This window comes from Felis catus, chromosome A3 (genome assembly GCF_018350175.1).
Source record: "Felis catus isolate Fca126 chromosome A3, F.catus_Fca126_mat1.0, whole genome shotgun sequence".
NCBI lineage: Eukaryota > Metazoa > Chordata > Mammalia > Carnivora > Felidae > Felis > Felis catus.
In genome coordinates, this window is record NC_058370.1 from 87830909 (window position 1) to 87848918 (window position 18010).

The window sequence follows — 18010 nt, forward strand, 5'->3', positions numbered from 1 at the left end:
AAAAAACACTACAAGTGAACATGAAAAAGAAAGCAGCTACTTAAGCCATGGGGTGACCACCTGGAAACGTTGATTTCAGTTGTTTTATTGTGCTCCATGTATTTTTTAAATAGACAAAATTGAGTAAAAGGAGAAAAAACAACCCTGCCAAACCGTTCTTGGGGCCACTCTTCCAATCTTTGCTACTGTTGCTATGTATTCACCTGATATCCTCAGACTCTTCTTTCTCATAACTCCATTTCATTCACTCATTCTACTCAATTTTTTTAATGTTTATTTTTGAGAGACAGAGCGTGAGTAGGGAACGGCAGAGAGAAGGAGACACAGAATCCGAAGCAAGCTCCAGGGTCTGAGCTGTCAGCGCAGGGCCTGATGTGGGACTTGAACCCATGAACCATGAGATCATGACCTGAGCTGAAGTTGGATGCTTAACTGACTGAGCCACCCAAGTGTCCCTCTACTCATTTTTTTGAAAAGGTAACACAAACACGATTCAAAAAAATGTTTTAAATATACATAAAGGCATATGCCAAAATCTCATTTCCATTTGTATTTCTTCCATTGGTATCTTATATATCGTTTCAGATTTCTTTTTGCAATTATAAGCAAATATGAATGCATATTCTTACTCTACCCTTCTTTCTCTCTCAGCACAAAAAACAGCATTCTAAATACATGGTTGCATGCTGTGCCCCTTTTTTAAAAATCACAATATATCTTAGAGCTCTTTTCCATCAGTACATAGTCTTCCCCATACTTTTCTATGACTGTATAATATTCCAGGGTTTGCATGTACCAGAGTTACTTAACTAGTTCCCTATTTCTATTATGGAGTCATTTCTATTATGCTATTACAAACAATAATGCCAAGCATAACCACACACACACACACACACACACACACACACCCCAAATTCATTTCTGAATGTACCTTTGAGGAAGTTTATGAAATGGTTCAAGATATTAGATGATTACAAAGTCACACATTTACCAGACTGAGAAGTTAGCCCCTTTTCTAGTTCTCATTATATATAGCATTATGTAGCAAAAGATGTAACAATTCTGTGAATCAAGCAATTGTACTCTTAGGGATTCATCTCATAAAAATAAAATGACTAAAACACACATTTCTTTTTTTTATTTTTTAAAAAAAAATTTTTTTTTCAACTTTTATTTATTTTTTGGGACAGAGAGAGACAGAGCATGAACGGAGGAGGGACAGAGAGAGAGGGAGACACAGAATCGGAAACAGGCTCCAGGCTCTGAGCCATCAGCCCAGAGCCTGACGCGGGGCTCGAACTCACCAACCGCAAGATCGTGACCTGGCTGAAGTCGGACGCTTAACCGACTGCGCCACCCAGGCGCCCCAACACACATTTCTATAAAAAAATGATGAATGTGCACAAAAGGTATAAAATATACCCATCAAAATGTGAACCATTGCCTTAGTATGGTGGATGTTCTTAAAATTTCTTTTAACGTTTATTTATTTTTGAGACAGAGACAGAGCATGAACAGGCGAGGGTCAGAGAGAGAGGGAGACACAGAATCTGAAACAGGCTCCAAGCTCTGAGCTGTCAGCAGAGAGCCCAACATGGGGCTTGAACTCACAGACCTCAAGATCATGTCCTAAGCCAAAGTCAGACGCTTAACTGACTGAGCCACCCAGGTGCCCCAGTATGGTGGATCTTAGTATGAGTGCTCTATAGCTTCCCCCTTCTCCATTTTTGCCCATCAATGCTTTCTAATTTTTCAGAATTAATGTACTATTTCTGTAATATAAAATTAAAAACTAAAAAAATGTTAATTCAAATTAAGCTGGATACTTTGTTAGTCTGTCTTATATTTGTACAGTGCTTCAGAGTTTCTAAAGTATGCTTATGTGCATCATTTAATTCTTACACTAACCCTACGTATTTTCATTCTATCAAAACAGAAAAGGAGGCAACAGATGGTTAGGCAGTTGTGCTCAAGGTCATTCAAATAGAAACCTGGCAGAGACAAATTTCAAACCCAGATCTTCTGACTGCAAATTCAGTACACTATCAGAAACATTATTGCCACTTCCTTAATTTTAACAATAACTTGGAGTTAATTACATAATCAGAATTTGACAGATGAATTAAAATTTCAACGTTTATTTATTTTTGGGACAGAGAGAGACAGAGCATGAACGGGGGAGGGGCAGAGAGAGAGGGAGACACAGAATCGGAAACAGGCTCCAGGCTCCAAGCCATCAGCCCAGAGCCTGACGCGGGGCTCGAACTCACGGACCGCGAGATCGTGACCTGGCTGAAGCCGGACGCTTAACCGACTGCGCCACCCAGGCGCCCCAACAGATGAATTAAAATTACACAGTATAAGGCCTCAGCCCCTAAAGCTCATATAATCAGATCTTATTGAAGGGAGAACATTAGCATACAACTCCCAAAACTCCAGAGTTAGTATGCATATAAATAAATTACCTAACTGGCAAAATATACATCTAATATGGCCCAAAATGAACGCCTGATAAAAGTAACATCCTCTCACATTGGAAGATTCTTACTTTCAAGACACCCTTTGTCTTTGCCCTGCTTTAGTCTGGTCTCCACATACCTCATGGAAACATGAGGTATAAAACATGTGAATATAAAACATTTTTTTTAAGTTTGGGACTTACTGACCAAGATGACAATAAGTTGACTAGGATGTATTCTTTCTCCTCAATATCTCTCCTTCTTTCCTATAAAATTATACAGGTTGTTTTGCAATGCACATGGAGACGACTGATAAATCTTGGTTTGTTAAAGTACATTTTAATTCATCATTCCTCAAAATATGTCTCATATAATTCTGTTCCAAAAGATGATTAGATATGCTGCAGAGGGGGTGGAAAGGAAAGGCCATGGTTAAATACAATATATCCCTTTTGGAGATCCATAATTTACAGAGGACATTAGTGTAATAAAGGCTCTAGAGAAGTCCTGCATCACAGAAACCTTTGTTTAATCCAGTTTAACAAAAAATTCTTCTACTATGGCATAACTATTCACATCTTGTGTTTAGAGAAACCGCTTGAATATAGTTATTAACTGTACACCCACAACAGATATGACAAACATGGATAGCTCTTAAATCTTTTCTACCACAAAAATATTAATTCTTTAAAAAGTTTCTATGTTCAGTCTAATGAACTCCTTCCTCTTCACCCACCAAAGCCTTGCTCAAATATTATCTCACTTGAGAAATCTTCCCCAGTGCTCTCTATATTACTAACTACTCCTTTCTGGTGGTTTAGACAGCTTTTATTTATATCTCTATTATCTCACTTAACATGTGATAAATCAGTTCACCCATCTGTCTCCTTGATAGATGGTGAGCTTCTTGAGAATCAGTTTGTTTATATTTTCATCACTTTGAACAGTATGGGGCACATATGAACTTCATGATGGAAGTAAATAAAGTCGCTATGGTATAACAGTTTCCCAGAATTCAATTCTTATATTTCTAAGCTGTTAGTGATACCCTGCCAACAGCCCGAGAATATTATGCTCTCTCCCTAAAACTTGCATCCATTACTGAGCAACAGTGGTCATAGTAAACTCAGTTGTGACATGTCTTCTAGCCAAGCTCATTCAGTTTTTTCCTTAGGTGATCTTTGTTTGTTTATATCTCTAGGCCTTTGCACCTGCTGGTCCCTGCTGGTCATACAGTTTTATTCATCTGGAAAACATTCCTACTCACCCTTTAAGAATCAGTTTGAACAATACCTTCTTTGGGAAGCCTTCATATCCTCCCATCCTTTCGGGAAAAGTGGGGAATTCCTCAAGTCAAATATTTGTGCACCTATTACTATGTAAGATAAAGATGTGGACCCCACGTTCAAGAAGCTGACAGCCTAGTAAGGAAGACAGCCCTATGAACAAATAACCACACTATAATATTAAATGCAATACCAAAAGGAAGATTTATGAAATATTCGACATGTGTTTACTTTGTTAGGTTCTTTATTAGACATTATCAATGATCACGTTAGATAGGTATTTGAATTAGACAGATGTCTACAAAGCTCTAAGGACTGCTATATTCTCAACTGTCTTCTGAAGAAACTGTCTCCAAGGGGTTCTTTTTATATATGCTGAGGTCTGTGCAACAGATAATACATGAAACCACCCTACTTCTTGGGCCACAGGCAACTGGACTAGCACTCAGAGCCCTAACTAAGGACAATCTACAGGTTGAACCTGAGAGAGAGATCACCTAGGACATGGCTTGGCTCAAAATTCTGCCCAGGCGTGCCTGGGTGGCTCAGTCAGTTAAGCGTCCGACTTTGGCTCAGGTCATGATCTCACGGTTTGTGAGTTCGAGCCCTGAGTCAGGCTCTGTGCTGACAGATCAGAGCCTGGAGCCTGCTTCAGATTCTGTGTCTCCCTCTTTCTCTGCCCCTCCTATGCTCATGCTCTATCTCTCTCTGTCTCAAAAATAAATAAACATTAAAAAAATTAAAAAAAAATTCTACCCAATAGGGGTCCTCTATTTTAGGTGACAAACCAATACAATCAGTTTCTCTCTTGGAAAATACAAATGTTGGGTGAGCAAAGTAAAAGAAGGAAGGTCTCCAGAGCTCAAATCCTATTCTAAATACTGCTCAGTTATTATTTTTTAAAGCTTTGAAAGCAGTAGGGCCAAGGGACAATATGGCTGCTGAGATGACTTCCCATTTAAATTTATAGTAAACCCTCATCATCAAAGGTAATATGTGGGGGCACCTGGGTGGCTCAGCTGGTTAAGCGTTCAACTCTTGACCAGCTCAGGTAAAGATCTCACGGTTCATGAGTTCAAGCCCCACATCAGGCCTTCCACTGACAACGCGGAGCCTGCTTAGGATTCTATGTATATGCTTCTTCCTTTTAACTGACAAGGGCCTAACACATCATATCACCACTTCTGAAATTAGGAAACAGGCTTAAGAGTTCTACAACTTGACCAAAGCCACTCAGTTGGTAGTTGGCAGAGCCAGAAATCAAAGACCAAATCAGCCTGAACCTTCTAGAAAATCCTGCCAGTTACATGGGTAAATGGCCCCCAAATCAACTAATGACAAGTACAAGTTGACACAGGTTAATGGAGGGAGACTTAAGGCTTTTTTTTTTTTAATGTTTATTTATTTTTGAGAGAGAGACAGAGACAGAGACAGACTGCGAGTGGCAGAGAGGCAGAAAGAGAGGGAGACACAGAATCCGAAGCAGGCTCCAGGCTCTGAGCTGTCAGCACAGAGCCCAATGCAGGGCTCAAACTCACGAACTGTGAGATTGTGACCTGAGCTGAAATCGGATGCTTAACTGACTGAGCCACCCAGGTGCCCCTACAGAGAGAGACTTAAAAGGAAGAGTTTATGCACAGAGTAGAACAGAAATGTTCTGTAAGTCAATATGCTGGGGGATGTGAGGTGGTCAAGTTAATTTGTCATTCCAACCTGGACCTCTTCCCTGAGCTGTTAGGTGTCTATCTCTTTTACTCAAATATAATATCAGTAAGGGCAAGAGCTTAATCTCTTTGTTCACCAAAGTATAAAAAAAGCCTAGCTTATAGTAAGTGCTTAATAAATATTTGTTGAATAAATGAATAAGTGAACAAATTATCAGAGAAAAGGAACATTCTACAGTGGACTGCAAGAAGGGTTATCAAGAAACAGACTCCATGGGAATGCAAGCTGGTGCAGCTACTCTGGAAAACAGTATGGAGGTTCCTCAAAAAACTAAAAATAGAACTACCCTATGACCCAGCAATTGCACTACTAGGCATTTATCTACGAAATACAGGTGTGCTGTTTCGAAGGGACACATGCACCCCCATGTTTATAGCAGCACTATCAACAATAGCCAAAGTATGGAAAGAGCCCAAATGTCCATTGATGGATGAATGGATAAAGAAGATGTGGTATATATATACAATGGAGTATTACTCGGCAATCAAAAAGAATGAAATCTTGCCATTTGCAACTATGTGGATGGAACTGGAGGGTATTATGCTAAGTGAAATTAGAGAAAGACAAAAATCATATGACTTCACTCTTATGAGGACTTTAAGAGAGAAAACAGAGGAACATAAAGGAAGGGAAACAAAAATAACAGAAAAACAGGGAGGGGGGCAAAACAGAAGAGACTCATAAATATGGAGAACAAATTGAGGGTTACTGGAGGGGTTGTGGGGGGGATGGGCTAAATGGGTAAGGGGCATTAAGGAATCTACTCCTGAAATCATTGTTGCACTATATGCTAACTAATTTGGATGTAAATTTTAAAAAATAAAAAATTAAATTAAAAATAAAAAAAGAAACAGACTCCAGAGGTCATTTACAAGTGGAGATGATCCTCATTTTTTATGGACCCTGTATTTTTGAATTATCCCACTTGCTAAAATTTCTTTAATCAATTTAATTAAATCAATTTAATTTAATCAATATTCACAGTGCTTTCCTGGCCATCCACAGACATGCACAAAGTGCAAAAGTTTTGAGTCAGCCCTCAAACACACTCCCAGCTAAGGTGGAACTAGGGAGTGCTCTGCATTTGTATTTCCATGTGTCGCAGAGATGACTAAAGGACACAGATGGTAGGGGGCAGTGCAGTGTACTGCAAGAGGTTCTGGCTCTGAGTCCAACCAGACAGGGTTTGAATTCTAACTCTGGCACCTGTTAGAGGGTGGCCTCAGGCAAGTCACTTAATACTTCTGAACCTCATTTCCTCTCTTGTAAAATACAGAAAATATAATTTAACTGTATTTAGGATCTAAGATTATAATCCATGTAAGATGTATATATGTACATATTTTCCCTAGGAGCAGTGGTTCAGTATTTACCAATTTAGCGTTCTAGGTGGCTTTATACACCAAAATTACTGCAAATAGTGAAAATCAAAGGTATTTATTTATAATAAAATAACCGAAAGATACAGCAAACAATTATTTGGATGGAGTGCAGGCCAGCGTCAGGCTTCAAGAGATTTTGCAATAGAACCTCACGAGGCATATGAGGTGTGGAAGAGGCTTTCAAGGAGCGAGAACAGCACCTACAGACAGAGACCCAAGTGTGTAAGATAAACAGGTTGGTTTAGGAAAGGCACATCAGAAAGTCTAGAGCGGGTGATGAGGCCAGAACACCGGATCACAGTGCTCCTCTGTGTCCTACATATACCCTGCACTGCAGAACCTCTCCCTCTGCATTTAATTCTTGGTTTACAGGTGTCTCTTCCATTAAACTGTGAGCTCTTTAAAGACAAAATCTCTAGGAAGAAAGCATAGTTATAAGCCTTTAAAGTTGCAAACGAGTATTTACTAAGCACAAATACACCTGAAAAGACTGCAAAATATAACTTCAGTTTTCAGTCGCAGCCTATACCAATGCATAATAGTAACCAACCCATCAATCTGCAGTTTTTCCAGGACTTTTTTTTGATGAATGCTGCTAATAATTCTGTAATTAATACTTTTTATTGTTCTCAATACCTGGGATTTGTTAGAAAAGCTTTAAAATCTTCCCCTTTTCATGTGATTTATTAACAGGGCTCAAACATATGGTCTATTAGACAACACAATGCTGCCTCCTCAGAGTGAAGATTCCCTTTAAATCACTCTATGACTTATTTCTCTGTATACAAGGTACAGTCTTACCACAGTAAAATACAAGGAGATATATATATATATATATATATATATATATACACACATATATAGTTTTCCTTATTTGTAATATATATATATATGTTACAAATAAGGAAAACAATAAGAATTTTTCAAAAACTTGCAAAAAACAATGTACATATTAAACTAACTGCTTACATTTCACCTCTGTGAACTAAGAAAAACAATTCCAATTTATGTGAAGACTCTCATACACACATAGCCTAAGGGGCCCATCACGCTTATTCCAATACTTCAATCTCCTCAAAACAAAACTCTTACTGTCCAATATGTAAATTGATATTTTCAAAACTCTAAAGTGACAAGTTACTTTTTCCCCATAAATTTCTTGGCATAATTTTATTTAGGCACAACGCAGTTTGCACTATTATCTTGAAACATATGGCTAGAACCAATATCATTAAAACACAAACTGATATACTATGAATGTAAATACAAATCCTCTGTGACTGGGGAATAGAGAATATTGTTTTTAAACAGATTCAATGCCATATTATCCATAGTCTGGTTGTGATCAATCCCATTCAGCCACACAGCTAAAACATGTTGTATATTTTATGATAAACGAGGATGGACAGGCCCTTACACTGCAAACTCTCTGCCACTCCAGTTAAGCCAAAGTATAATGCAAACTGCCTACTTAAAATAATAATAAGACATTTTCAATTTCTTGTGGCCAGTAAACCCTTCTCGCCTGCATTTCCAGAAACTATCATCAGGACTGTCCTGGGACAAAGATTCCAGAGAGGATATTATGATCGAATGCCATTTTAAGGAAGGCAAAAACAGTTTACCGTTAACAAAACTGATTAAAATTCCCAATCTTGCAAAGCTCCCTGTACTATGTATCCTGCGTCTCTTGCATTCACCTTCCAGCTGCTTGGAAGGGGCAAGTGGAAAATGTTAGTTTCCATGAGAGATGTAGATGAAATTCAGGTGGTGGAAGGGGTAAAGGCTCACTCGCAGAACGGAAGGCAAGAGACAAGTGGCCAAGGTTCCTAACTCAAATAAGGTATTAAGAACGAAAGCTGGGGTAAAGCGGGAGGTGGAGGGAGTGGAAGAAACACAGATAACGCACCCAGGCCCGCGAATGGGGGAGGGGTGAAAATGTGCAACTCCTCCCCGTACCCGCCTGGGGAGGGGACCAGGGGATGCAGCACTGGTCACTTTCCCTCGCGGTGTTGCGCTGGGGTAGTGAGGGGACTCGCTTCAGTCCGAAGGAGGCTGAGGAGGCTCAGGGAAGTTGAGGGGCGGGGGAGGAATAGCGTGCCTGTGCGGGGAGAAAGGGACTAAGGACCCTCTAACGACCGCAAGGGGCAGAGGGTAACCCCCGCGGACGCCCCTTCCTTGCGTATGGCCGCGACGTGGGACCGGCCGTCTTACCCTCCCCACAGGAGCTCGGACGGGCGCGTGTCGCCCCTCGCAGCCCGGACGGCTGCGGAAAGGGAGGCGCAGGGCGCCCCCAGAGCCAGGAGAACGGCGCTTACCGCGGGTCCCCTCCCCGGCAGCCCGGGTGCCCGAGCCCACCTGGGCTGACCAGAAGCCCTTCCTCCAGACCGTACTCCGTCACTCCTCCGAAAGCCTCAGCCGTCGCCGCAGAGGTCGCCGTCGCCAAAACAGTCTTGGCCTCCAGTACCAAAGCGTGAGCGAGCCACAGCACGGGAAAAGCGCCGCTGCCACTCGCCAGGTTATCTCTTACAGCACACTGGCTATTTACTCCGCCCCCGAACCCAAGCCATTGGTTGCTGGGCACCGCCCCATTCGCCTATTGGACTGAAGATGATGCCGCTCATTCACCTAGAAGGGCATGTGTGGTGCTTATTGGTCTAAATGTGAAGCAGTTCCCGCCCACTCTCTCAGAAGTTCCAGCTTCCGATTGGTATGAACATCTGTCTTTTTGCTCCCTTCGTTCTTTCTCTCAGGGTGGAGCGCCTCATTTCGGGAGACACCGGCTCTGATTGGCTGAAAGGATGCTACGTTAGTCCTGGATAGGCATTGGGCCAAGGGTGCGTCCGGCCCCCACGTGGGGGAGGAGCCCAAGGCTCAGCACAGCTGGGTTTGTTTACACAGGCTCTTGTTCGTGCTTCCTTCTATTGGCTGAACCAGCGGCCCCTCCCACCGGGTTGAGCCATTCAATCTAGCAAGGAGGGGCAAGGGGCGGGCCTCAGTGGGATTTCCCCAACTGTTCATTACCAAGGGAGGAGCTTTGAGCTAGGTTGGGTTAGAAGCTGGCGCCCCGCTTTGCCGTCGGGAAGTTGGGGAGTTGGACTCTTTGAAAGGGCTGGAAGGGAGCAAAGAGACTCTCTCACACAAACCTAACTTCTGGAGTGCTTTAAAAAAAAATAAAACCGTTTTTCCCACTTAAATTAGGACGTCCCATTTTTGCTTGCTAAGGACTTTGAATTTTATCCTTCGGGAAGCGGGGATTTCTTTATACATCTTTGTCTCTTCCCACCTCTCATGCTAACTATATACGTAACACAAAGTAGAGGCTTAGTAAGTGATTACACAATGGGTAATAAATGATAAAAATGAAAAGGAAACTTAAGTAAGATTAAATAGCATAATAGTTAAATGTGTTAAACATACATTTAATATAAATAATGTAATAAAGTTAATACATAAATAAATTCATTCAACAAATATTATTGAGCATATGCTATAATGTTCCAGGCTCTGATCTAGGCTGTGGTATATGATATGAATAGGACAATGAAAAGGCACCATGGTGCTTATTCTCTAGTGGAGGAGATTGACAATAAACAAGTAACCAATAAATAATAGAATGCCATGTTGTGATTAAGTGCTACAAAGAAAAATAAAGCAAAGGTTAAAGAATGGTTGAAGAAATGGCTATTTTAGGTAGAATGGTCAGTTTAAGAGCTGTTTGAGGAAATAGCATTGCACAGGGATGTGAATAACGTGAGGAGTGGGATGGAGGCTGGTAAGCAGGGCCACTACATTGCACAACACTATCATACTGTTTCATGTATTTCCACCTTGTGTTTGTAGGTATAGATAATTTTAGGATCATCTGCTCTGGTTTAAATTTGATTTGGTTAAATAATGTAAGTGGATCCTACAAGAAACACTTACCTTCTTTAGGAAAAAAATCTGACTCCAAAATAACTTCCCCACCCTCCACTGCTTCTTTTCCTAAGGTGACCCTCAGGTGTTTGGTGAGAGTGGTACCTACATGATCTCAAAGCTTTGAAAAACAGGGTCCTCAAGTCCATGTGGTGTTCTTGCATAATCAGAAGTACTCTTCAAGGATGAAGATATACTACAGGATAGCAATGGGATCTGAGGAAGTGTTGGTAGACTCCTGTTGTTTCCCTCCCTACCACTGACACTGCTCCTAACTTTATGACTGGGTATCACCAACAATAAAGAGAAAATCTTAAAAGTAGACAGAGAAAAAAGGTACTTTGCATACAGAGGTGGGGAGGATAAGAATTACAGCAGACTTCCTATCAGAAATTATGGAGGTCAAAAGACAATGAAGGAGGGAGGTAGCCAGGTGGATATCTGATAATGGCATGCAGAATAAATAGGCATCCAAAGTGAGAGAGAGTAGACAATAATCAATCATAAAGTTATAGGGGATGGTGTCAGTTGGAGAGAGGAAAACAAAAGGAGTCCACCAGTCCTTCCTGCACATTCCATTTCTGTCATGGTGATAAATCTTCATCCTTGAAGAATATCTCTTTTACTTTTATCGTGGTAAAAAACACATAACATGAAATTTACCATTTTCACCATTTTTAAGTATACAGTTCATTACAATTCATAAGCACATTCATTGTTGTGCAGACATCACCACTATCCATCTCCAGAATGTTTTTGTCATCACAAACTGAAATTCTGTACCCAGTAAATAACTCCCTATGTCCCCCTCTTCTGTTCTCTGAAAATCACCATTCTACTTTGTGTGTCTGTGAATTTGACTATCATAAGTACCTCACATAAGCAGAATCATAATATTTGTGCTTTTAGGTCTGGCTTATTTCATTAGCCATGATGTCTTTAGGTTCATCCATGTTGTAGCATATATCAGAATTTCACTCGCTTTTAAAGCTGACTAGTATTTTGTTGCATATACATTAAATCTTTTGTTTATCTGTTAATCCATCAATGAAATTTGACTTTTGTGAATAATGCTGCTATGAACATTGGTGTACAAGTATCAGTTCTAGTCCCTGCTTTCGATTCTTTTGGGTATATAGCTAGAAGCAAAACTGTTGGATCATATTGTAGTTCTACATTTAATTTTTTGAGGAACTTCCATGTTTTCCACAGCAGCTGTACTATTTTACCAACAGTACACAAGGATTCCAATTTCTCCACATCCTCACCAACACTTGTTATTTTCTTAAGTCATATATATATATATATATATATATATATACACTCATTAGAATAGATATTACATATATATCTATATTACATATGGATATATATATATGTAATATGGATATATATGTAATATCTATTCTATAATAGATTCTATAATATAATATCTATAGTATAGATATAATATAGATATATATGTAATATCTATTCTAATGAGTGTGAAGTGGTATCTTGTTGTGATTTTGGTTTGCATTGTCTTAATTACTGGTGATGTTGAGCATCTTTTCAGACTCTTTGAAGAAATGTCTACACAAGTCCTTTGTACATTTTTTAATACTGTAGGCAGTAGCATAATCAAACTAATTCCCCATATTTCAAAGCAGGAAAGTGATAGACAAAATAGTCTAAAACTTAAAAAATTCTAAGAATAAACTTATAACCAAATTTTTAACATATGAGAATAATATAAAAGAAATAAGTACATACACACATACATACAAAATCAGTAAAAATGTTGGAAAATGTTGCTGCAAGGGCCAAGGAGGAGACTGGTGATTTTTATTAAGAGCTTGTTTTTTTTTGTTTGTTTGTTTGTTTGTTTTTTGTAAGCCAGATGGGGCACCTGGGTGGCTTAGTCAGTTAAGCATCCAACTTCAGCTCAGGTCATGATCTCGCCATTCCTGAGTTTGAGCCCTGCATCAGGCTCTGTGCTGACAGTTCAGAGCCTGGAGCCTGCTTCAGACTCTGTGTCTCCCTCTCTCTCTGCTCTTCCCCTGCTCACACTCTATCTCTCCCTCTCTCAAAAGTAAATAAACATTAAGAAAATTTAGTAAAAAAATAATAAGCCAGATAAAACCAAATGATTTTGTAAAACATGTGCAGGCATATCTTTAAAGACATGTAATTAGAAAACCCTAAGGTGTGAATGTGGGACCCTGTTGATGGAGTTTCTATTTGTAGCATTCTCCCTGCTGGTCTTTACTCTCATGTTCCCCAGCTCCCTGACCTTGTCTCAGGATCTTATTACTTGTCTCTGGCTCCTTGCATGATGACTGGATTGGCTGAGTTCCTCAGTGTTGGCACCCGTCCTTGGACATGGCTTTGGTATTTGTCCTCCAGCTGCAAGTCTGGGACTCTGGGTGTCTAAACCTCTCCTGTCAGAAGGGGGGCCAGATAAGGACTAAAGCCAGATTAGTCAGATTAGGCTTTGGTGGGTTCCAGGCATAGTATGTGGGCAGAGCACCTCTTTCCCATGTTTATGTGGCCTGGAGCCAGAAAGCAGAGACCAGAATCAGAGGCAAAAGCAGAGATCATACACCAGGAAGTTCATCCTAGGGGCAGTGGCCCCTGGATAGTAGGGGCCAGGTTGTATAGCCAATGTGGAATGAGTGAACATGGGTGAAGGAATGGAAGTCTTCCAAATAACAAGGAGTGACAGAGAGACTAGAGTGAGCCTTGAGTAAGGGTGACAAGCAAATGGGCCCTAACAAGTGGGTCCTGACTGATGAACACATTGGCTATGAAGGTACAGACAGGGGCTAATATGGAAAACGACAGGTAAGAGCTTGGGTCAGAAACACACGAGCAAGCACTGGGAGGATGCATCAAATCCTCAGGATTCCCAGGCATCTCCTGACTTCAGGGTGGAAGTCACATGTAGTGGCAATGAGCAGGATGTCAATTTTGATTCTGTACTTTGTAGACCATATTCAGGGCTAGTTAAACCTAGTCAAAAAGCATGGTGACGAGGCAAAAGCCTGAGCACATGCTCCTTGAACTTCAGGAAAGAGTGTTTACCTGGCAGTTTTGGCTGTCTGGGGTGTATGAGATTGAAAACTCAAAACACTAAAAGAGACAGCTTGCCTGGTATGAACAAAACTTTCCTGCATGTGGCAGCTGCTACAGGCTGTGATGGGATAGGTGCCCCACCCTCAGATGTGGAGTCCCTAAGCAACAGTGCCCGAAAGCTGATTTTAGGCTGGAATTCCCATTCCCTGGGATGGTATTTGACCTTCACTGGGGTCACTTTCCATGAGAAAGGGGCACAGGGTTAAGGTACCAGACCTGATGTCCCTCTGGAATAGAGTTGCCTGTATAACTTTGTTATAAGAGACTATAAGATTCCAGACTGGCTCAGATAAGGTTAGAGTGGAGATAAACAAAGACTACAGCCTCTGTATTATAAAGCAACTTCCATGGACCTAACAAATCACCTTGCCTTCTCAATGAATCAATTGTGGTGCTTTCAGAACATGAAAGGAGTAAATGAGCATTTGTACTATCCAATGCCTCCAGATATGGTGATGAGCTATGTTGAGGCTGTGGTAATCATGGTAGGAGTTCTTTACAAAGGTCAGTGGGGTCTCACTGGGGAACTGATGTTGTGGTTAATGAGAAGAGCTTCAGGCTAGAAGGGGAATGCAGCTGCTTGGCAAGAACTCAGGCTGGGCACATGTTCATCTGAACACTTGTACTAAGGAGAGGGGGGTGATAATAAGGCAGCTCCTCAGCCTCTCTGTAGGTGGTATACATCTGAAATATCTGGCATTGAAGTGGCAGAGGAGCTGAAGCTCCAGGGGGCCCAAGCCATGCTGGTGGGTGGCAGGCACGAGTCCTTCAAGGGATGCTTTGGTTGTCGGCCCTCAGTCTGGAGAAGCCAAGGAACTCAGTGTGGGCAGCTGGGACTAAAAGAAGCTGGCTCTGGGCATTTTGCTCCCAAGAACAGCTAGAATGAAGTGGTCCTCGGGGTCAGTGCCCTTCCCTCTATTTCAACCTCAGGAACATTGCTTCCTTTCTTCTTTCCAACACTTAAAGAAGAGTTGGGTTTAGTTAACTGCAAGTCTTTGTTTTCCTGAGTCAAGTATGCAAGTGGTATGTGATCACCTACTGTCTTTCTCCATGCCTCTCTACATAGTGTGTAACTTTTCCTTTAAAGAAACATTGAACAAATATTCTTTTTTTTAAATTTTTTTTTTAATGTTTATTTATTTTTGAGACAGAGAGAGACAGGGCATGAATGGGGGACGATCAGAGAGAGGGAGACACAGAATCCAAAACAGGCTCCAGGCTCCGAGCTGTCAGCACAGAGCCTGATGCGGGGCTCGAACTCACAGACTGCGAGATCGTGACCTGAGCCGAAGTCGGCCGCTCAACCAACTGAGCCACCCAGGTGCCCCTGAACAAATATTCTTTAAGTTTATTTATTTTGAGAGAGAGAGAGAGAGAGAGAGAGAGAGAGAGAGAGAGAGCACCATCATGGGAGGGGCAGAGAGAGAGAGAGAGAGAGAGAATCCCAAGCAGGCTGCACGCTGTCAGCACAGAGCCAGGGTGGGGCTCGAACCCATGAACTGTGAGATCACAACCTGAGCTGAAATCAAGAGTCAGACGCTTAACCGATTGCGCCACCCAGGCACCCCTAAACAAATACTCTTTAAGCATTGATTTAATGGAGCATCAAATCATTAGCTTCCTTGGGCACCTGGGCGTCCTGAACTGGCCCTTCTCCACCTACCCTAAAAAGGAAGACTCTATGAATGTACAGCTGAAATGCAGAAAAACTCTTCTTTTAGTTGAGGTCTGGAGAACGACACCAAACCTGTAGTTCAATGAAGCATCAATCTGAAGATGCCAGATGGAGAAACAGGAGCAGAAATGAAGCCATCGTAGTGTGTTCGGCCACAGCAAAGAGAGGGCAAGATAAATTTCCAGGTCTTTAGAATCCCTAAATGCTAAATGCAAAAATGTCCCATTTCCCTAGATGAGGACCCCAGTAGATGTCCAAGGCATAGCTTGCCCAATGTTGGCACCGGTTTGGTCAAATAGGGTATAACAACTGAAGGAAAGAGATCCAGAGGAGGGTCCAAAAACTGTCCAGGAGACAACTGAGGCCAAGACTGCAGAGGCCAGTGGTGTCAGGTTGGAAGGGTAACAAAAAGCAGGTAAAACTAAAAAGTTGGGAGCCAGCTGAAAGAAAGTGAAAAACAAAGGCAAAAAAGGGGAAAAGGGTCTAGCCAGGGCTTGTAAAAAGGGCTGAGATACCCAAAATTTCTTTGTGTTAGGTTATAACCTAACACATGATAGGAAGGGATATTAGGCAATTAAAAATATAAGTGATACCAACAGTAGTTATTTAATGGTAATGGTGATTTCAGTGATCTTTTAAGTAACAAGCTAAAACAGCTATAAAATATATTTGGAACAGATAGGAAAATATAAATGTGTACTGGATATTATCACAAGGGAATTATTGTTCATTTTGTTGGTCTAATGGTAGTATTATGGTTAATAAGGAGAATATTCTTAACTTTTTACAGCTACAACATAAAATATGTAAGGATGAACTATCATAACCGACATAAACTTTGAAATGGTTTAGTAATACACACGTATATACACAAAGATAAAGTCAATATGACAAAATGTTACCCAGTTTTGGATCCAAGTAATGAGTATATGACTGTTTGGTGTACCATTCTTTCTAATTCTTTCTTATTTTCTGTTTGTTTAAATATCTTTCTTTAAAAAAATTTTTTTTGAAGTTTATTTATTTTGACGGAGAGAGAGAATGAGGGGGGTAAAGGCAGAGAGAGAGGGGAGAGAAAGAATCCCAAGCAGGCTCCATGCTGTCAACACAGAGTCCAGTGGGAGGCTCCAACCCATGAACCATGAGATCATAACCTGCCGAGATCATAACCTGAGTCAAAATCAAGAGTTGGATGCCTAACCAACTGAGCCACCCAGGCACCCTTTAGCTTTTTTTATTTTTATTTTTATTAAGAAAAATGTTTAGGGGCTCTGCACTGACAACATGGAATCTGCCTGGGATTCTCTCTCTCTCTCTCTCTCTCTCTCTGCCCCTCCCCTGCTCATGCTCCTTTCAAAATAAACTTAAAAAAAAATTAAAAAACGAAACCATTAGCTTTTATAAATAGACCAATTAGAAACTAAAATACAGCTATGTAATAAATTATTGATTATACTAATGAGAAATCAACTTATGTGGGTGAAAATGTTATCAACTCTCAGTGCTGACCAGAAACCTTTGGCCAAAAGCCTTTAACATAGACTCTGCACATTAAATCTGATTAGAGCTGATTGATAAAATAGTTTCTGAAGTTCTCCAGCAGTTTCCCAGGTGTTTCCTGATTTCAATAACCTAAATATTCATTTGCAAATTCATCTATCTTAAGACCATTGGGAGCAATGATTTCTTTCTTCTTCCTGAGTGCTGTTATGTGATCCTTATCATTTTTTGCCTAGCACTTTTAATTATGTCATTGTGACTGCCTGGTTTATTCCTCAATGAAACTGCCACTTCTTTAAGGGTCAAATTTCAGAATTCTTGATTTCTCTACCCGATATGCATCTATCCCCAAAATATATATTTATGGAAGGACTTTAAAGATTCATGCTGTGATGTTTGTAGAACCCAGAAACTCTACCACCACTACACAATTTGTTTTGCAAACCATTATTTTTATAGTAGCTTGCGTTCTGAAAGCAAAGCTCATCCACGTTTCCAATGATCAGACGGGTTCCACTGCACTTTGGGAACCAAAATTCCAAGAATGCCTTCAGGTTCCAAATTTACCCCTCCTGTAATGGAAAATCCAGTGCTGACCTCTCCTGCTGAGGTGGTAGTTTTTGATTGCACAATATTGTTTTCCCTTCTCAGGGCTTCAAGAGCCAACACTCTTTGAGAACCTCTCTCACTAGAAACACAGACTGTTCATTTAGCAATTAGAGCTGTCAGCACAGCAAGCTGGCAAGAGAGCAGCTTATGTCCCTGGGCAGGGAGCCCTTGGCAGAGCCAGGTCCTCAAGGCCTAGGGAAATAGGTAGGACAGTGACTCTAATTTGTTACTTCCCCAGCACTTACTAATTTGCATCTTGTATCCTGGCAAATGACATATGTTTTAACTGCACCTATATGGCAGAGAGGAAAGTTAGACAGGAAGGGTAAGGAGGAAGAAGAG

The 18010-nt window shown here is 40.9% G+C and overlaps 1 protein-coding gene across 3 annotated transcripts in view; it reads right to left on the reverse strand.

Moving 5' to 3' along the window:
• Positions 1-9406, reverse strand: part of PAIP2B (poly(A) binding protein interacting protein 2B) — a 33748-nt gene extending 24342 nt beyond the window's left edge. Inside the window, exons 1-2 of one of the 3 annotated variants that reach the window (XM_045054358.1) lie at positions 9211-9406; positions 2667-2860 (exon numbers count right to left, since the gene is read on the reverse strand). The gene's annotated coding sequence lies outside the window, so the exon portion shown is untranslated. Of the gene's footprint in view, positions 1-2666; positions 2861-9170 lie in introns of all 3 variants that reach the window. The other 2 variants (XM_006930173.5, XM_003984106.6) reach the window with 2 other exon arrangements.
• Positions 9407-18010: the final 8604 nt, after the last annotated feature.